We start from the raw sequence: 22,354 nt of genomic DNA, 5'->3' as shown, positions 1-22,354 counted from the left end.
AAAACACTTAGATCTTTAACATTACAGGGAGATACAATTTAGAAAATGGCCAGGCTTCTGGGCATATTACCTAAGTTTTGAGACATTTTTTCAGGATCTTAAACTTCACTGCATACCGGGGGTCTAGACAGAATAACCTGTAGCACAAACAATACTGCCAGAAATAAATACACAAGTCTGTCTCAAAACTGTTATTTAATATCATAAAGCACTGACACAGTGCTTCTGGTATTCAGAAGGCTTTACTACTATTAACAGATCTTTTCCCTATTCCTGTGAGTATGTGAGATACTGTGAGTTCCTGTGAGTTACTGTTATGTCTACTCTACAGTGCAGATACTGATGCACAGTTAGGTGATTTCTCTAACGTAACAGAATATTGTCAGTGCCAGAGACAGTGTCAGAAACGTGAAGTTCCTGATCTCTGGTCCTGCAATCTGACAAAATCACTCCTTTGCTTGTATTTGATGCATGCCACAAATAGCAAGGAACCAAACCCACACATAACAGTATGGAACAAGACTTGCACCGAGAGTAATAAAAGGCACATGAACACAACTCAGCCTACTGTTCTAGTCACAAGAGCAATATTTATGGTATCTAATCCACGCTAAAAAGCAAAGTCCTAATCGGAAGGAAACTGTTTTAACCAGCTCCTAATTAACCAATGTAGGAGAAAGCATAAACAGATGCCAACACAGGAGATCACTAGCAACTATGGAATTTCATAAACATGGAGACAATATTAGCTGCTGGTTGCAAATGTGGCTCCCACTACAATAGGGCATTTTGTTCTGTCTCCATGCAAAGATAGTAACTCTGATAATATTTAACACTTAGAAACGTACGGAAGTTATGGAGGATCCTTACTTCATTCTACAAAAAGGGCAGGAAACAATGCTTATTGTTTCCTAACCATACTGCCCCTTCGATTCTCATCCTGTTGGAGAAAAAAAACTAAAATCTTTTGCAGACAAAATGCACTTCTAGATTATTCTGGTCTTGCCAACTAGTGACACATTCAAGTATCACTACTTCCATTAAAACCCTGCTGTACTGTGAAGAAAAAGCTGATGCGAATGATAGAACGATGGGAAACTTGACATACAAGATCCTGGTTTGAATCCTGTGCAAGTAGTGCAAATTAAAATTCTCCTTACTTCTCTGGCCTATTCTTCTGCCTTGTGAAGTTGTCTTGTTCATGGTACTAGTGGCATTTTACAGAAGAACATCACAACTATATTCTTTCTTAGATCAGAGGAGAAGACTGGGAATGCCATTACTTTGGAACGCCTCCTTTTTATTCATCTGAACAAGATGTTTTTAAGGCCCTGTAACCTTGGCCCTCAAGCATCAGGGGAATAATCTCCTGGAGCTAACTCTTTAAGCATATATACGGAGTAAGTCTGCACTGCAACTAGTCATCTGTGGATTCAGAAATATACCTGTCTTCATGGTTGTCACTTCTCACACACTAACAAAAATGTACAAGATATTCTAAGACTGTCCTCAGGCAATTATAACTAACTCATCAAAATTCCCTTTGGACTGAATTTTTTTCAAACTCACCTCCTACACACATATATGCACACAGTATGAGCTTTCCATGCCCCAAATTATTCAACCTCGATATATTAATTACAGAGAAAAGTGGGAATTTCTAAACCAGATCAAAGTGTCATCTGTTCCAGTATCTCACCTTGCTTTATTTTATCACAGTCCTTCTATCACTGCATTATATAAAAAAAGGAACCATGGTCCCTCCATTGTTCTAATCTAGCAGGAAGTTGGTAACCCAAAAATAATACCACTTCCCTTGGATGCAAAAGCAGTGTCATGAAAACCAGAGCTTTGTGTCTAATATAACTCTCAAATAGGTATGTCAACAAAATCACTTCAGTTTAGCAGAAGAATTGCTCTAAATCCACTTTCTCAACATTTTGGAAAACAAACATTTCAGTTCTTGTGGAGTTTCAGCAAGATCAAGACCAAGCAGAACACAAAAGGTTAAAAGGAACAATAAAGGAAACTGCCAATTGTAAGTGAATTATATTTGGCTTTGAAAGCAGAGCCACGGCTATATTATAAAAGGCATCTCTTTGCGTTGTTTACCATCACCCTGACTAATGCAGACCTTTTTTTTTGTTTTAAATAATCTCATGCAAATTAGACACACACTTCCTTCCAGTTGATTGCTATCTGCAAGGAATAATCTAACCGCAGAGGGTACTGAGCAAGGACTGAGCTGAGGAGAAGGATGCAAGGAAACTGTCTTCATAGCCCTACAGAATGCAAACCTATTCCCTTCCCCCAACCATCCATTTCATTCCTCTACAGCACCACAGCCATTGCAAAGAATGTAATAATTTTCACAAAGCCTTAAAATTTCCTTTTCAGGCTTCAGCATATTGATTTGAATAATCCAGCACCCATGACTGTTTTGCACTCAAAGGTTCTTGCTGACCCTCTTTTGCGATTGTCACTGCAGCCACCTAATTTTCAGGGATCTCTCAGCTTCTGTAAACTGTAGTCAAACACAGAATCCGAGTAAGTCAGAGAATAATATGGGTTGTCACAAACATCTCTGTGTGCCTGCACCTCGGGTACTGTATAAAAAGCTCCTTTACCCAAGAACTTTTAAGACCTGACCATCTGTTTAGACCCTTTTATAATATCTACTACTATTCAGTATAAGGACCTCATGTACATCAAAATTCTGTTCCTCTGATGACCACTCTGAAGTAGAGGACTACTTAGAGCAGTACCGTAATCCATAGTTTACAGATGAGGAAGAAGTGAGACGTCAGATATAAGAAGTGCTACAAGGTCAGAACCGAACCTCTGACAGAAAATAAAACTCAGGATATGAGAGTCCAATCCGTTGTTTTACTATAAATCCTTTCTTCTCTATTTTCTGGATTAAACACAGTAGCAATAATTGCAGTGCAAAACCCTTGCATAAACTTAACTAGACGAGCCACTAAGTTTTTTGTTCGCCTCCTCTGACACAGGCTCTGACATTTCAGTGGCAACGTTTTTTCCCATCCCATCCCCTGAGCGTGTCTTTTTCTTCATAAGATTCCTCCTTGCGTTGCTCAACCCAGTAATTCATGCAAGATTTTCACAACCTGAAGGCAACATTAGTTTTAGGGAGAAAATTTCTGGTTAGGAAGAAATTAAGAATTCTGCCATAGTAGGGAAGGGTGGTAGAAAGAATTAAGTTCCTTTTGTGGGTTTCCAAAGCCAGCTTTATTACCACTCTGACAGACCACCCTGGAGCAATCATCACACCTACGCTTTTGGTGGGACAGAAGGCAGGGGAGGGGTGTGGGGCGGGGGTGGTGCTATCTGTTGTTGTTTTCCTCACACATGCACACAGTTCCTAATAAGAAGAGAACAAAATAGAACTGGACAACTTGTTCAGCTACCACAAACTATATGACTACCCAAAGTTAGAGCATGGTATCATATGACTAAAAGGAAAATCTACTGGTAGACACCCTGAAATGACATTACGCTCCTGTTCCTGGAAGCCACTGAGTCAACTCTGCTCAGAAAGAACATGGCCACATTTTAACAGAATCATCATAAAAACCTTCTGGGATCTGATCCAGACTAATGATTCCACCTGTTCAGTCAGTTACATGAAGTGCTGGGTGATTTTTATCAAATGTTTGTCCTATATCCTACTCTGTGCGTAGATGAACGCATTTCAGAAAAGCATAGTCTCCTGATCCGTTTTCTGTCACACATCTTGGTTCGTGGGGCACGCACGAGGCCGAGCCCAACCCAACATTTTCACAAAATCTCAGGTCTCAGACACACCACTCTGATTTTTTTCCTCTTCATTTACATTAACATGCTGTATTTGAATATAAACATCCTGCTGCTGCACTTCCAGCTCAAAGGTTGTGTACAGAAACCCAAACATCAAAGCGAAATCGACTGGTCTCAACTGTCAGGCTGAAAAATGCAGAAATAAAAGTAATTTGAAAAGTTTCTGAAATGGCTTTGGATTCTCACAGCTTTGTTCATCTACGAGACTGTTAATTATGCAATTGCAATCTTTAAGAAACATTATCTACTTTAACCCATCAGGGTGACTAACAGCAATCAGAACTGATAAGGGTGCTCTAACGTCACTTGCACAGCACTAAAATAAGGAAAACCTGACTGACAGTACAGTGCTAAGAATTACAGTGAGCCAACCGGGAAGGAAAAGGTTAAAATAAAAAGTATTTTGGCATAACAAATATAAATAAATAAATAAATAATTCTGGCAGCAGTTTCTCTTCCTGGCCAAGCTTTTTGGAGTCTATAATAAAATGAAGTGTAATGGAGGAGAGGAGGGCAATGTCAGAGGGTGAGGGTTTGGGAGAGAGGTTGTTAAGTATCTCCCTCTCCTCAGCTGTGTTTACTCCATTTACAGGACCCCAGGTGATTGATAGACGAAAGAAAAGCAAGCAGATAGTAACCCCCCTCTGGGAGCATCAGTAAAGGGGATAACTCCTGACATCATCCAGAGCCCCAAACTCTCCTTAGCCACTTGTAATTAAAAAGACAGAGCAAGATATGCAAACCAGAGAAAAAGTAAAAGAGCTTTTTTTTTTTATTTATTATTAACATTTTGTTGGAACAGTAGAGTGCAATAAGGACTCTCAGAGCCGTTAAAAGTCGTCGGGTGACCTGCAGACCCCTATTTCCCAGAGCCTTGTATAAAATTGAATTTTTTAAACATAAATTACACGTAATGACGACACTGTAAAAACTAACAGTAATGGAAAGCTGTGCTGTATTTCATTAGCCTGTATTATTCCGTGCCACCTGATCCAGCCGGGCCTTGTTTATGAGTTAGTGTGTTAGCAGATGCCGATGGAAGCATTTGCTTCGACCTTGCTCTTCTCATTGGGGCATGAAATTACGACGGCAGCACCTTGATATTACAGCCATAAATACAGTAAACTGCAAATTTAAGCCAACGGCTCCTATTGTCTCTGAACATAAAGCTGATCGGTATTTATTTAAAAGGAGAACGAAAAAAAATATTATATATCACCTTGTTTATGGGTCCAGTACCCCCCCTTCCCCTAATCTGCCTTATTCACTTGGTTAAATACTAAACAAACAAACTAAATCCTCCCTATTTTCTACTGATTAAATATTCTTATGAAATGAGTATTGTCTTTAGAAAACTGGATCAAAGTATTTTCACTCTGAATAAGAGAGAGCAGGTGACTTGCTTAGCATGTCTTGGAATGGAAAAAACAGGAACAAGTACTACAACTTTTAATCTTAGTTTTCTATATATGAGAAGTTCAAAATGTAAAATGAAAAAGTTGCTTCTGGCTACTCAATTATGTTTGTGTGTAACACATATGTGTATGCACATGAGAGAGAGAGAAATATGTTTCCTTCCAGTTGTTTTCTATTTAAAAATATCTCCCTTGTTAATACTATTTCAAAACAAGGAGGAAAGAGATAGGAAAAAAATTGCAATAAGATTAATGGGAGGGGGAAAAAAATGCATAGGATTCTTTCTCTGAGGCAGCAGACAGGAGGGAGAATGCCTCATTCTCCTACGGGCATTTTGGGTAAATACCCCCCATTCACTGACAACATACCCACTAAAATTTATTAGAGGGGAAAAAATCAAACACAAAGGCAAAAGGACATTGTAATATCACAAAGCATTTCACAGCATAAATCACAGCATTATAAGTCAGTGCAAAATGTATTTCACTGGTAGTTTCAAGGCAGGGAAAATACAGTTTCACTTGTAGTAAGAGAGGTCAGGTCTTCCTCTTCTAATGTAAAGTAAGCTCCTTGCTTGTATGAAGTATGTTATCTCTGTTCCATGAACAGCATGAAAAAAAGGAAGGGATCCCTTAAGTAAAAGCTCCCAATACTAAGCTATACACTTCAGGGCCAAAGCGCTACAAGAATACAAGGAACAACATGCAGGACGAAGAGACTGGATAACGGGACTCAAACTCGTGATTCTGAAACGCAAAAGTCCCATTAAATGCAGTGCTATCGCAGCCTTAATGGGATTTGGATGCCTCGTTTTTTAATTAATCTACAACAAATCTTCAGGTAGCAGACAGCATAATTCAACAGGCACAATTTTTGCTTCACAAAAAGTTCAAATAACAAAAAAGGCAGACAGCAACACAACTCTAAATCAAGCAAGATGTCCAGAAGCCCTCAGTAACCTGAATTACAGAACCAGAAGTTCTGTTACAAAGCCCAGTTAAATTCCTACACAGTAAGCATATGCAAAAACGCAGTGGAACTTCAATCTTGGGTACCATCTTCCAAAGAACTGTCTATTACAGAGTCATTCTAAGAATGCCATGATCAGTAAAAAAGACAGAAGAAACAAGTCTTTCTGTAACATAAATAAAAATCTCTCCTTCTAAAAACAGGGGGAAATTTTATTTTATCATCATCTATGGGTTTATTTTTAGGTGTCTTGCCTTCAGCTTTTCCTTTCTATTATCACATAAGCAGAGGAACAGTACCTGATAGAAAGTCTCCTTTGAGTGGACAACGGTGAGTAAATTCACCTGTCTATTGCACCGCTAGTGATGAAGAGACAATGATGTGACTAAGCTGGAAACCAGTGCTGGAACGCAGGAACACAGGACATCCAATTCAGCCAGTACATGATGTAAGAACACTATACAGAGAACAAAAACCTCTACATATCTGAAATGATGTCAAAGTAATATCTACCTTGGGGTTCGAAGGCTTTGAAGACTGTATGCCAGGATGCCAGTTCCAAGGTAGTTTATCAGGAACAGAACATAACCACGGCTCTGACATTTATTTAAAAGAAGCCCATATATAGCAGAATACCCAGATAATGGAAGACACACTACTGTAGTAACCATAGTGCTGTCATAATTTGTTACCACAGCTGACAACCTCCCTAGAAAAAGGACTATGCATTCAGAGAAAACAAGTATTAGATACACTAAATGGGTACGTTTCCAAGCATACCCAACCTGTGATCTGCAAATGCTTGCTGTTATTCCTTCAGAGAAACAAGTCTCATGGTGATGGTTCCTGATCCTCACTACTTGTATTGCAATACTCCTTAGAGCCCCCAAAAGGCAGTCACTGTGAGGTATTGTGCCAGGTACTGTGCAGACACAGAGTAGAAGGCAGTCAGACCCAAAGTGTTGAACAGTCCATGTGAAGGGAAGACAGCTTGGAAAGAAAAACACTGCACGCATAAATGAAGTAACTTACCCAGAGTACACAGCAGGTCTACGAAATTTCCTCTCTATTAAATTGGGAACTACGACAAAAAGCATTCTATGGAGGTGAAAGGATATTAATTTCTTCTTCAAGTTCATTTCTAAAAGTAGAACAGTTTGGCACACGGCACTTCAAAAACCTAGAAACTAAACTTCATTACCAAAACTTACCACAAATTTTAAAAACAGCAGTGTCAGAAAACATTTCTGCTTCAGATCCATTTACTTTGTATGAAAGAAAAATATTTTGTCAAGCAGCTTGTTGAGCAATAGTAACAAAAAGATTGGCCTTTAGCTACTCTTTGATCTGTGATAATATCTTTCGGAGCTTCTAAGGGGAAAGCCAGAGGTTGTCTTAAATTCAGGTAAGGAAAAACACTGGTAATATAGGAGGTTTGGTTTTGATCTACCTTTGAAACTCTAATTTTAACTGTATTTCCAACAACTTGAACCAGCACGTCACAAGAATTCCACCACTGAAGTAGAAGGAGCTAGCATGGAGGATCTGCAGTCAACTCCAGCATCTCCTTTGTTACTGCTGCAAAGAATAACCAGGCCTTTCAGCGGTATGGGCCTGAATACGGTCCGTATTAGACTTGACCTAGCAGACTGGCCCTAATGTGGAATAACTCCAGATTAGAAGTCACTGTTGATCTGTTATTACTGGACTAGACTGGCCTGCAATGCTAGAACCATACTCTCTTTTTTCCCCCAACTCTGTGTTCAAAAGAAAGGAATAGTGTAAAAGAACAGCAATTTCAAGGAATTCTTTAACCAGATTTGTCAGAATAGCTGAAGGATGACTTAGTTTTTTATATAAAAATGAGAAAGCCTGTCCTGATGCACCATTCCCAGTTCCTTATATTACTCTGGAATTACCGATTGCCCCAAGCAGACTAACAAGGGCATCTGGATATTTTCTACAATCCCAATCAGAGAGTAGCCTCTGTAGATTAAGATGTAGATGTACTGCAACGTAAAAAGCAATTTGCCCCAGTGTTATTTCCTTTCTTACTTTCAAAAATTTAAACATTAGAAAGGAACAAAACAAACCCACTAGTCCAGACTTATCACATGAAAAAGTGTATACTAAATGAACTTTCAGTGTTTGAAGAACACACAGAACAGCAGTATGACCGGGCATCCTGTATACTCTGTCAGAAGTTGCTATAAGGAGCACGGACAACAGTAGCTACAGCTGTGTGTTTCTAAGAAAATGTAAAAATACATGGAAGTATGTATGGAAAAATACATGGAAATGTAAAGAAACTGACACTGGGTAAGGAACCGTGAACACAGGAGCCCAAATCCTTTTCCTGACAGATATTTTCTCACAGCCTTGTAGAGCATCTTTGTTCCTCTAACCCACTTTCTATAAAGTGGAATCAATGTTAGACACCTAGGAGTCAGGTATCATCACACTGAGTAGATAAGCTCAGTTAAGAAAAATACATCTAAATACTACATATTTGATAATTATGGTGCAAATGTTTCAGGTAAATCTGGTTTGCGCTTCTTTCAAAAAAAGACAGAGACACTAATCCACTATTATAAAAAGACACGTCAGCAAGTATTCATTACAGATTATAAATCGCCCTCATTCTTCTTTCTTTTGTTTTAGAGAAATTTTTTTACATGCCATTAAAAAATTGTTTGCTGAATGCTACTACAAAGCTAGCCACCTGTAAAATTAAAGGCTGATGCTGCCAATAACAGTGTTGAAATACCTTCTATTTAAAAGGCAAACCTACTTTGTAATTTTTAACACAACTGTATAAATATTTCTCCACCCACCCTTCGCAGTTTTGTTGGTTACATCACGTCCATTTAGACAACAACCATCTATGTCATCACGCAGGATGTTAATCTTGGGTGAAGAAGAAAGAAACAAAAGCAAATGAACTTTCAAGAAACCAAGATTACACATTCAAGCAGGGTCCTTTGTGATAAAGAAAGAGTGAAGACAAAAAACATTAGGGGGACAAATCAACAAAACAGCAGAAGTTTCAAAGGATCATTTTTCATTTTTTCGTTTGTTTATCGTTATTTTTTCTCCCCACGTGCCTTCAACAGCTCTTCAGAGTTCTGGAGAAAATTAAGGGGTCTGGATTAAATGCCCGAAGGACGACTAATGTTAACAATACTAAAAATAACGAGGTTAAGTGGTAGAAAAACCATGGTGACCACACACGGAGAACTGGAGTGGTAAGGTAAAAAGGGAGTTTCATCACTGCTCCCTCGGGACATGCACAGAACATACCAACTGCTTCTAGTTCTCTAGGGTTCCGATTACCATGCCAAACACACCTCCAGAGTTTCCTTATTAGTATAATAAAAAGCCTCTACACATTTGGGTTCTATTCCCAGCCTTGCTATTGACCTTGTGTAGGTCATTTAACCTCCATCTGCCTCAGTTTCTACGTCTGTAAAACAGGAATAATATTACACAATATCCTTTGTAAAACGTTCAAGACTGACACTGACAATTATCATGTACATACATTATATGCACTTGAGCTACGTAAGGCATTTGCAACGGATAATTTATTCAAATACCAAGCTTAGCGTTTGTTTTTTTTTTTGTTCTTGTAGATCTTCTTTGGAAATACTTTGAGATTTCTAACTCTCACCAAACTACACAAGGACTCAAATTTATGCTTTGCTTTGACTGGTGCTAAAATATATGGCATCTGTCTGGTCTCCTTTCAGCCAAGTGTTGCCCTCCAAATCCAGTCACTGGGGTTGAACGTTCAAAATGCAAATACCGAAATATGTATTTTTTTTAACACTGTCTGTGGTCTTCCAGCACCTCAGGAAAGTTCCAGCTCAGGAGTTAAAATGGGAGTGGCTACACAGAATTCACATAGAAACTGGAGTGAAGATTAAGAAACATTTATGGGCATGTTCCTGCAACGTAACACAAGTCAGATCAGTAGGTGAGGCAGCTGAAGCAACTGAAAAACTTGCTACTAGTATCAATTCATACTGTATGAGGATAGCTCTTGGAGTTCCAGGTCTAGGAAATATCCCCTAAACAAAAGAATCACCTCACAAATAAAAAGGGTGTGAATAAAAATGGGAAGATAATCCCTTCTGGGCACTACATAAGAATGTGTCTCCTTCCCAGGATGCCAAAAGGTTAATCAACACCACTATACAGGGGTGCCCAAAAAGCTTTTCACAGAGCCGAGGTCAATGAAGAAAGGCCATGGATGCACTTTGCACATTCCCCCCTGCCCCCATAATTTTGCACACTACAGTCTTGAAGCAGAGGAATTATGCCAGGCACAGGTGGAACACCGTTGAAGGGGAAGCAACTGTTTGATGTGTTGTTTAAGGAGCAGACCTCTGAGCTGCAGCTTCATCCTTGGTGCCCCAGGGGTGACAGCTCCTGCACTCCTGAGTGCCAAGTCCAACGACCAGATAGAAAAACTTAGCCTTTACAGTCACCACAGTAGATGAAGTTCACTAAAAGGACTTGGATTCTCTCCTTCCCCCACTTCCTCCCCGGTTTTCTTTTACTGCTACTCCTGTCTGTCTCAGGTGGCCTAGCATGAAAAAAGCTCTCCTTTTATGATGCAATATCTGGGACCAGGTGAGGCCCTGACTCTGCAGATAACCTAACAAATGGGCAAGAGCAGCTTGTGTTCTTATTGACAGTGCACGTGCTAGTAAATACCAACCTCCAGGGTATTCTCAGTAAACACACAGCCATCCCTAGCTTCTAAGATACACACGCACGCAAGCACTTGCTTTACCCGACACTGAACTCACACCTCACAAACAAATTATTTAACTACTCTATCCCCCAAGGAAGACAGTGATCATTTCAAATGCAGCTCCCTGCTCGTCTCTCACATCCACGCAACGGCCTGATAGGTTAAATGCTGCCATTTAATTACAGTAATGGAAGCTGCTATTTTTTGGTTCCCTTGAATCCTCTCTCGCTCTCTTTTTTAAACACATACAGAGTCATCTTTTAAACATGTGTTTTATATTTCTGAGTTTAACAGCTGCATTCTTCTGGTTACTTGAAGAGCAGGAGCAGAGCAATGATATTCTGATATCCTCCTCTGTACCTCTGAGCAACTAGCCTTTGAAATGCCACATAAAAAGGAAGACAGGTTGGGGGAGATGCTGCAAGAAGGGATACATGCTAACACTGCACAGGCCAGTCTGCCCCTTTGTTTACTTAGACGTTTGTGCTGATTTTATTGAATAAAACTAGCTTAACCTCCTCCACTCCCCCCAAAGCAGCTGGGACCTAGAGAGGATAAACACAAAAATGCTTTGAGTAATTTTACTGAAACTGCTATAAACACTAGTACATAGCACTGACAATATGTCACAGTATGGTTATATTTATATATATTTGACTGGGAGTCAAAATTATCTCAGATCTAACTGTTCTAAATGCATCTGACTCAGTTTCCCCGTGTAAAATGGGGATGGTATTTCCTCCGTTTCCCACTGAAACATGGAGTTTGCAAACTGTTTGGAGAATGTAAAGGTCTAATCAAGAAAAGAAAATGTAATCAGAAGTACATTAAAATAATCTTATAATCTTGGCACTCCACAAAAGGTGTCACAAGCTTAGTATTTGTAGAGTACTTTGAATATGCAAAGTGGTATGTAAATATGGGATATATGTTTGTTAAATTCTTGAGCATGCTCAAAACACTTCTTCCTCGAGTGAATTCAGGAAGGAGGCTGTAGGTGGTCAAAAACTAGAGGGTTTTATGGTTAGTTATGACTGAAAGAGGACACGTAACACAGTATATTACATGAGCAGCACAACAACTATTTGCGGATTTTACACGTTCTATTGTGTGGCGATCACAAAAAATCCAGAAGCAAAGCATAAGTTCTTCCAAGTCAAAATAAATTCTCACCTATGCTAAGGCCACAACACTCCTAGAAAAATGCCCATGTTACACCTGTCCTCAGCATTATTTGTCCTCTAAATGTGAAAAGCTTATTTATTTGTTCTGTGGCAGTTGGCTCACAATCAGCCATCCATCCATGCAGGGATATTGCCCATCTTCATTCTCTGGTACCGATATCCACTGGTATATCTTAAGGATGGAATCTTAAAAGGTGAGGCAAGGCAGAGACAAAGACAAATTTAATTTTATCACCATAAAAAGGGACATTTCCACATGGGCAGCAAGGACATGAATATCATGTGTATGTGGGGGCGGGGGGATTATAAACGCATTTTTGGCGAAATTCAATAAAGCTGATTCCACTGCATAAGGTCAGCAATTTACTTTTAAAAAATGATATGATTGCAACTTTTAATATAACCCATGTATTTGCTGCAAGATGCTCTAGAAGATTGTGTAATGTAACCACCCGACCTCTCCACAGGAGCAGAGATCACCCCATTTACCCTTTATTGTCTTGCTAAAAGCAATGCACATTTGCACAGTACGACAAAGTCAACAGCTTTTACTTCAGAGAGCCTCAGGTTTCACTGAGAATGAATTCTCTGCTCTCCTCCTAAGGGAGCGGAGTCTCGCCTGGACTAGGTTCCATCAGAAGGAATAGAAAAGAATGAACCAAAGACTAAATTCCCCTTTTAGCTAAGGAAAGGATGATTGTGCTCCAGATTGAAATTAAGAGGGAACAGTGTGTAGCAGAAAAGCAAAGGGTAGGATTTCATGTTCACAGGCACCGAAGATATAGTTTTAAACAGAATAGAAATGTTGTCTGAGAGAACCTAGAGAATTATCTCATAAAGGAACTTATTTTATCTTTCCTAGCAGGAAAGTATCATTAGGTCTGAGATGGATTTCAGCAGAAGAGCAACACAGATTATCCTAATTACATTCCTTCTTTTAGCCCCAAGAGAGAAGGCTGTCTCTTTCGACTTAGAATACTAGGTTCATTCACAGAGCAAATCAGGAACTGAATTCCTTTCCTCCCCAGCTCCACGAAGACTGTGGGGAAACCCTGGGCTGAATGGCCATGAAGAGCAAATTCCTTCTATGAAAAAATATTTTTATACAAACGTACATAGATTTCTTCAACTGTCTCAAAGTGAAGCTTGCTTCAAAGGTCAAAGCTGCAGGGCTGGATTAGGATTGCACGCAATCTGCCTGAGCCTTGACTTTCTGACATTCTAAAGTTTACAGCTCTCCCCTCTCATACACAGCTGACCAAAGTAAATTCTCAGCCTCTTTGCAAGTGTGGCTTTTACTGCAGCAAACAACTTCAAAAATCACATGCTGCAGCACCCAGAACTCTGAAACAAGCATATCAAAGCAGTTTATAAACAGAGCTAACATAAATCTTACTAAGTCAATAATGCAAAGGTGGTAATTAACCCCATTTTACAGATGGGCAAGCTAAGAGCAAGTAATTTGCCCAAAGCCAAGCAAGCAGTCATATCTCAGATCTCCAATGCCTGCTCTTAGATTGTAACTACAGAAGTGACTTTCTTTTGGCACTCTGTATTTACTTTCACTTGAAAACATGATAAATTTACAAGTCAGACTTAGGGTCTGGGTCTTTTCTGCCCATCGCTAAGGCTAACAATTTCAGGACTCAGAATATAACTGACTAGTTTAGCATTGTCTTCCAGAATAGACTTCAACTCACTCTTCTGTAATCATATCGGTTTTTCAACGCTACCAGGAATGGAAATACTATTTTGACAGTAAACAAGGCAGATATGACTCAAAACACACTCAGTGAGCAATAGGAGTTGACTTTGCAAAGCCATTTTTAACGGTTCTTTTACATTACATAGTTACTGTCAGATAGCCAAGTGGAGAGACATCATTAAACCCATGACATTCCAATTACTTTTTAAAATTAATCTTACAACCGATATTTTGTAGCATACACAACTTCTTGGGCACCAAACTGGTCTGTTCCAATTTATCAATAATTTTCAAGCCACAAAAACATGGCAAAGGTGAGTCTGGACTCATCACTGAAATCGTGAGGAATTTCTGTGGCCCAACAGAAACAGGAGATGAAGCAGACTGTTTACCCAATATACTCTAAACAAATCACCTCTCTTGTTCTGTTAAGTATAGACCTAAATGGTTCAAGATCACTGTAGGTAGAGCCTGAAGTGAGAGAGGAAGGATATTACCACTAATGTGACTTGTATCTTCTGTTATAGAATATATATATATATAGGCATTTAAAGTATGTGAAATCTGGGAGTCACTCCCTCAATGGCTTCTTCACAACATCACTACATCAAAGGAGTGCCTCTTGTGATGCACCTTCTCAGCACTTCACACAGAAACCAAAGAGAAAGTCACCAAGATTTTCATGTTTTTAATATTAAATAGCAGAGCTTGTATCAAAACTCTTTAAAACATCCTTGCTTAAACCAATACGCTATGAAGATTGCTAGGCCCTACATTTTCCATGACTTTTTTTCTTCTGCTCCCTTTAAAAGTGCTACTCCCAAGTAGCACTTTTCCCCTTGTGTTCAGCAACATACAGAGTTCAGAGCCAGCAGTCTAGAGTATTTAAGCCAAATGTGCAAGTACAAACCAGTGCAAGATGACAAACTTGTTGGAGCTATCCAGTAACAATGATGACATATTTTCCTGCTAGTGAAAAGCACTTCTATGAAAGAACTCGTTAGTTCCAAGTAGAGCTCATCAACAAACTTCCAGAACTTAATACAGAAAGTGTTTCTTAAAAAAAACCCAAAAGGTTCCAGAGGAAAGTAATGATTTAATAACAATTCAAAAAACATTCTTCCAAATATTTTCACTGCAATATTATGGCACATATTATTCTATCAATCTCTTTTGTTAACAGTTACAATATTAAAGATTCCAATATAATCAATACAGAGTGATGTGACTGGCCTATAATATTTCATTTAAAAAAAAACAACTCTGAAATTTTAAATGTTAATCCCTATTTAATATAAAACCAAATTTCCAAATCTCAGAATTTCCAGTGGGATAGAAATGTATTGTTCAACCTAGTTTCTACATACCATTGAGCTATAAAAAACAATTATTATAAAACAAAAACCAACGAAATGTACACTGAGTACAATGTTCTTCTAAAATAACAAACTCACTTGTAAGTAACTATAGCTTCTATCAAATGCACACACACTTTCTTAATCATCTGGTGGTTATAAACATTAAAAGGTAGCAAACAGAAAGGATTGCCTTCCTTGGCACACTGCATCACACGGCTAGCTATGCCTAAACTAATATCAGGTGTTTTTCTGCCCTCTCTTGAATCACTAGTGACTGGGACAGGATTCAAAGATGAGATATGAACTGATTTTCCCATGTGCATAAAGACTAAATAGATTCCTTTTTTGACACTTCCTTCCAAATCTTGAGGAATGATAGCGAAGGCTTTCTATCAACTATAAAGATTTTCTTCCCAAACCCTGACAACGCCAAAGAATAGCCATATCTGATTCCCCAGGAAGTCCTGAAGTTGATCAGTTTATCACATTTTGTTAGCACTACTGCTGTGGGTCTCTCATTACCAAAGAAGCCAAGAAAATCTGTAAAGTTCATTACAAGTTCAGTTAACACAAACAGTGGTAAAATTGATGGGGGAAAAGAGTCAGCATGATGAATAGGCTGGTGCTGAACAGCAAGTGACAGATATGCAGATGGAAGACTGGCAGGACAGGGAGACATCTCCTTCCCAGCAGATGGATAGAGATTCTCAATCATTTTCAGGAATAAAAAAAAAAAAAAGAAGGTATCTAATACAAAACACCAAACTGTGGAACTCACTTCTGAATCATGAGCACATCTATTCTTCTGGATTATGAGACCCCAGCAGTGGAAATCGTCCCTGTATGTTGAACATTATCAGCACTGGGCAAACATAGCAGAGTGCCAAAACTGGTTGTGACTACCGATAACGCTGATTCAGATAGGAACTGTTGTGAATTTGTTAGCACTGAAACATTCATTCTCTTACTCTTCATTCTTTGGGTCTGTAGTAAGTTCCTTGGGAGACAACCAGATTTCCCCATTTATAAAGGGTTGTATCGACCCAAAGCTTGGTTGGGAGGCATCTGAAGAGCAAACTGGTAGCATGAACAGGTGTAGGACATGTTCTTCTTTAACCTAAGCAAAATATTATAAGGCACATTAGCTGTCTTTCAAAGTCATAAACAGAGGCCTAAGCATTTTTAGTAATTAAATATCCCATAGTGCTTTTCAAGAATCTTAGTAAATTTTTACCCAGTAATTACATTCTCTATCCCTAAAGCTCCCTCTGCAAGATCACTTAGATAAAGTATTCTTCATTTCCTCTCCTAAAAACCACATAGTGATGTTAAGCAGCTGCTGTCCTCTGCCTCAGAGGTGGATGCTTTTTAGTGGAAAGCACAGTGAGATCTAGATAACCCTATACACACCGTCAAACATGCTCCATGCAAATAGTTGCAAAGTTTCAATGGGTAATGGATACGATGTGCCTGAAGATCCTCAAATGAAAAGCATTACGAAAATGTAGAATGCACTGACTTCTGTTTAACCTGTACAGTCATTTCCGTAAGTCTCTACAAGCTGCCAGACTTACTTTATGCTACCTGAATACCTGTTCCAAACTTCTTTAATAACCAGAAAGCACACCCTCCCTGGTTCTGCCTATGCTAGCGAACTTTCTCTCATCGTGTGTCAAAGTAATTTGTTCTAGATGCTTAATACACTAAGTGTATTCTTGCAGTAAATTTTTGTTATCAGTATCTGAGTTCCAGGTCTCACTTGCAGCTTTGCAAGTGCAAGCGATGAGGTCTGCGCAGGCACTGGCACAAAACACTTACTGGACAACTGGAGAACAAGTTAGCGGATCTGCAAGTACTAAACAGGACAAGTGCTCACTCACACAATCAGTTGTGCAGTGAAGTCCTCACTCCTTTTCTTCACCATCTCTTAAATCCATATTTTGTCAGCATGTTTGAAGAGAAGGACAAGTCATCTAGCATTCCTCGAATATTCTACACTTCAGGACTAATCACACATTCCTGTATCAAACACAGCCATTTCTACAGAAGCATAAGGTTTGCTGATGATACCAAACTGGGAGGAGTGGCTGACACACCAGAAGGCTGTGCTGCCATTCAGTGAGACCTGGACAGGCTGGAGAGCTGGGCCCAGGGGACTGAAATGAAATTCAACGAGAGCAAGTGTAAGGCCCTGTCCCTGGGGAGGAACAACCCCATGCACCGGTACAGACTGGGGCTGACCTGCCAGAGAGCGGCTCTGCTGAGAAGGCCCTGGGGGCGGCTGGGGGGCAGCGAGGTGACCCTGAGCCAGCACCAGGCCCTTGTGGCCAAGAAGGCCAACGGTGTCCTGGGGTGCATTCAAAGGAGTGTGGCCAGCAGGGCGAGGGAGGTTATCCTCCCCCTCTACTCCACCCTAGTGAGGCTACATCTGGAGTGCTGTGTCCAGTTCTGGGCTCCCCAGTTCAAGAAAGACAGGGAACTACTGGAGAGAGTCCAGTGCAGAGCTACCAAGATGCTCAGGGGGCTGGAGCGTGTCTCTTACGAGGAAAGGCTGAGAGACCTGGGCTTGTTCAGCCTGGAGAAGAGAAGACTGAGAGGGGATCTCATCAATGCTTATAAATATCTGAAGGGTGGGTGTCAAGAGGATGGGGCCGGGCCCTTTTCAGTGGTGCCCAACGACAGGCCAAGGGGCAACGGGCACAAGCTGGAACACGGGAAGTTCCACCTGAACATGAGGACAAACCCCTTCCCTGTGCGGGTGCCAGAGCAGGGGCACAGGCTGCCCAGAGAGGCTGTGGGGTCCCTTCCCTGGAGACATTCACAGCCCGCCTGGACGCGGTCCTGTGCCCCCTGCTCTGGGTGTGCCTGCTCAAGCATGGGGTGGGACAGGATGATCTCCAGAGGTCCCTTCCAACCCCCGCCAGTCTGGGATTCTGATTGGAGGGCCATAGCAGTTTGGCCCAAATAGGTATTTTGACAGCACAGGCTACTAACTATATTTTTCGATATGAGTTGTCACTGGACTCTATTGGCTTGCATTGCATTTTCTTCTCAAGGAAAAGCTTTGTAAAACTGTTAGAGCTTCACTGAGACATGTTAAAGAATTAATTACAAAGTAAAGCCGAAGGAGAAAATTAATTTTGGAAACACAAGAGGTTACTTTTCTTTTCCTCCCTTTTCTGGAAGCGGGGGAGGAAAGGCAGTTATTTTCATCTTCATACTGGGGGCAGGAGTTGGGAGCTGTCCAGTCGATAACCTGGCCATCAGAACAAGGTTTGTAATTAAAAGGTCAGTGACCTGGAAAGCTAGGGCCTCACTCTCAGGGCCTCTCCGTAATGACGGCGCTATTAAATTAAGACTGTTATGGAATCAATGCTAAAAAAGCTTTCATGGTAACGAGATTCCATTCAAGGACATGCAAACTGCCTCATGAAATGGACTTAAATTATAAAAAAGAAAAGTAATAAAAGAGGGTTAAATTGAAATCTGCTGAAGAATTTACTTCCTTTAAAGTCCTCCAGCAATGGGCTGTCCCCCCATCTCTCAGGTCCTCAAGGTGATCCACTTGGGTTTCTTTGGCAAATAAGGGAACACAGAGGTTCAACTTCGAAGAATGCAGACTACAGAAAAAGGAAGAAAATGAAGACAGTTTCTACTGAACATTCTGAGGCTGGCAGCATTTGTTTCCAGGGAATCAAGTGTCTTTAAGCTCTGATTGGGAAGGGGCGTATACAAATAAATAATTTATTCACCTCTTCAGAAATCACCAGAGCCTGGCATCTTGACACTGGCAGAATTTTCTGGAACTCTGGTGCACTGCAAAAATCTGTGCAAGACCTACAGGAAAACCTTGTGTAGTAACACTTCCTGCCAGCCAAAGTAATGAAATGGATAGTAGATACAACATGTGAAAGGGCAATGCTTCCAACAATCTCCAACTCATCTCACTAAGCAAGGGAGCGACTGCTTTTGGAAGCATGTAGCCCATTATGTTTGTGTATATATACAAAAGACCAATCCAGGTAGCATATCTTCTGAAGACTGTCCAACCTTCTGGCTGGACATTTCCCAAATATACCTCAAAAATTTTACATTTACTTGCCCTAATGCACTTCCCTTCTCCCACCACTATAATTCTGAGCCCCTGATATGCTTTTGTCTGTTCCCACAATCCCACTCTGGGAAGGCATTATGGTACTTGTTTTACAGATAAAGAGAACAAGCAACTAAGAAAAAAGTTTTTCATCCAGGATTACACAAGAAGTCACTAACCTAGCAGTTTTTCCCTTCCCTGCCCCAAAAGACTAGCACCCTGAAAAACAGAGCTCTACATGTATAGTGTACTTCCACCCCCTTTCTCTATCTTGCCATAAGTTACGGATTCAGAGTACACAAAACTAACAAGCCACATAAGTTACCGGATGGGTAACTGAGCAGTACAGGACATCTGAGGCACAACAGTTAGATGACAGACACATTTCCACAGGGTTTAAACCCCACATGCTGTCTAATTACTCCCAAGGCGCCGCTGATTCTGTGGCATGTCATCAGCAGAATCAGCGAGTTGGACAAAAAACAAACAGCATCTTTTTTTCCTTTCTTTTCTTTCAGATACTCTGAGGGGAAACAGCTGTTTTTCCCTTCATCTGAAGAAGTTCATGATAAAAAGGAGGAAATGTCATAAATTACACAAAATGCCAGTGTAAGCTTCAAAGAAAATGATAAATGATTCTAATAACTTCATGTTTCTCATTAATGCCTCTGTATTTGGGAATTTAAAAGCACTTAAGACAACTGAGAAATCTCATCCAACTTTTGAAAGACCTTTTACAAATCCAGGACACCCTCACTCTCCCATCATCAAGACTATCATCCCATGCTCCAGAGAGCGCAGTTCAGCAAACCCCTGCCCTTCAAGTAACCAGGAAAGCTTACTTGCAGCCTCCACAACTACTGTTTCACAAGAAACCAAACCCAGTCCAGCTGGTGGTCCTGAAGAAACTTTCATTTCTCACTGCACTGAAATGCATTAAACAAAACCCAGTTCCTATATAGAATATTAAATACTGGTAAAATGAAATAAAATTTGATTGGCCTTTTTTTAGGAAGGAGACACTTATAAAAAAGAAAAAATTATAATTCAAGGCAGAATCATCTCTGCATGTCTCAGAAGTGAAATTTCTCATGCAAAGTCAGGATTACAGGACCTGAAAGCTCACCCACAGCTAAAGCTCCAATCCTATCCCTGTAGCCTACGTAGGCTGTTGCTGGGGTAGTGGAAGTCTCCTGTAGTGGTAGCGCACCTGGTCTTCTCCCTCTGCATTCACAGACACTAGGTGATCCAGCACCATCCTCTCTACTGCAGGACTTTTTAACCAGATTGTGGGGAGTCAGAGACCTCTCCTGTACGGTTCCTCAAAAGTAACTGCAAAAGACAAGTTCATACATGGTGTGCAACTATCTATAGACAAGAAAATTCTCTTCCACTGAACTTCTTCTGGGGTCCATAAAAAGCTCTTCTACTGCAATTTCTGCTTGAAGAAACCTGGATCAGAGTAACTGGGAAAAAAATACAAGGGTACCTCTATATTATTTCCTACAAAGATAATTTTAAAAAAGACCCCTGTGACTGAAATGGTTTCTCAGCAGAAAAGGCTTTTTTGACTGGCAGTGAGGACACTGTGCCAGACAGCCTATCTATCTGTAAAATGGGGATAAACATTATCATTGGGATGACAATGACTGTATATCAGAGAACAGGGGGAAAGCCAACCAAACCGTGTAAGCCCTCATTTACTCAGGCCTAAACTAGCCACAACGTTGATGTTTCAAGAATAATTGCCTCCACCTAGAGCACATAGGTACCATGACAGTAAGTACCTTCTGCTCTCAAGCACTGAACAGAGGTCATGGTGTAAGCTCAGTGGTCAGATGCCATATGGACATATTTCCAGTGACTGCTGGGTACAGGCACTACCAGACCCTGCTCTTTCCTATCTCCTACTGTTGAGTTTTCAAACAAACAATTAGCACAAAGGGAAGGAGGGCTAATTAACAAACGGGAACAAACAAACAGCTCTACCAAACCATTTCTGCTCTTTAGTAATTATTAGCCAAGTAATTCATAAGAAGTATTAGTCGGGCCACAGTTTCTCTGTGCCTCCATCTCCCCACCCTTCCTCCTCTCCCAGTCAGGGATTTATTAAAATTAAACAGATTAGATGGAGCTCCTGATACTAAAAACTGTTCAGCAAAGCCTGCGGTGGGGAAGTGCAGAGCAAACACCAGAGACATTTGTCTCTAAATTGCTCTAAATACCTTCTGCAAATGAAATTCTAACCCAGCTGTGTTGAGAGAGAAAATGAGGAATAACTGGTCATTGTCAGCACAGAATAAGATCAGGCAGTTATAATATTGCACGATATACTGGGGGCTAAGGATCTCTCGGCAACAATAGATTTTGTATCAGGTTACCCCGGGTAATCAGCACAGCTTTTAGGCTCAGCTTTCCCTTGCTTCATTGCTTCGATGATAGAGTTGAAATCCCCAAGCTTTTATGATTAATTACTCCCCGTAGGTCCACATATTTCAAGGAAAAACTCATGGAGCACAGCGGCCAACAGGCTCCAAATTTTAATGCCATCCTGATGGCAGGGCAGGGCAAGCAACACACCTATGTGGTTGGAATGTTCTCTAACTGGCACTAGGACAAGCAGTGAGAGGATCACACTCAAAATGATGTGCCCATGAACTACTTGGCTTGACATCATTGCTAGAACACAAGACTGCCATCCCCTTCTAGGTCCTTTGCTGTTCAAGATGAGCGAAGTGGCGCATATACTTGAACACTCCCCATCTCGTGACATCAGGTCTCTGGCATCTCAATAAACAGTTCATAACCCCAAACAGAAAAATATGTATTTCATAGGCTTCCCTACTTCTCAAAACTCAAGATCTTTCGCTACAGAATTTGATGTACCCTGAAGTACTTATGACTTCAATGTATAAGTGAGTCACTCCCCTCTGAAGTTTCGAGTTTGTATTTTCAGTATCATTCCAACTGCTTAAAGTGCTCCATAGTGCATGTAATTCACTCCAAGGTAAGGCTGTCCTTATTGTTTACATC

General features: G+C 40.4%; 1 protein-coding gene across 1 annotated transcript in view; it reads right to left on the bottom strand.

Annotated features, from left to right (window-relative positions):
• The window catches only part of PEX14 (peroxisomal biogenesis factor 14), a 78,287-nt gene that overhangs the window by 19,409 nt on the left and 36,524 nt on the right, over positions 1–22,354 (bottom strand). The window lies entirely within an intron of this gene.

Source organism: Phalacrocorax carbo, chromosome 20 (genome assembly GCF_963921805.1).
Source record: "Phalacrocorax carbo chromosome 20, bPhaCar2.1, whole genome shotgun sequence".
In the NCBI taxonomy this organism is placed as follows: domain Eukaryota; kingdom Metazoa; phylum Chordata; class Aves; order Suliformes; family Phalacrocoracidae; genus Phalacrocorax; species Phalacrocorax carbo.
Note: the sequence above shows the minus strand (reverse complement) of the source record. Positions and strands in the feature narration are given on the sequence as shown.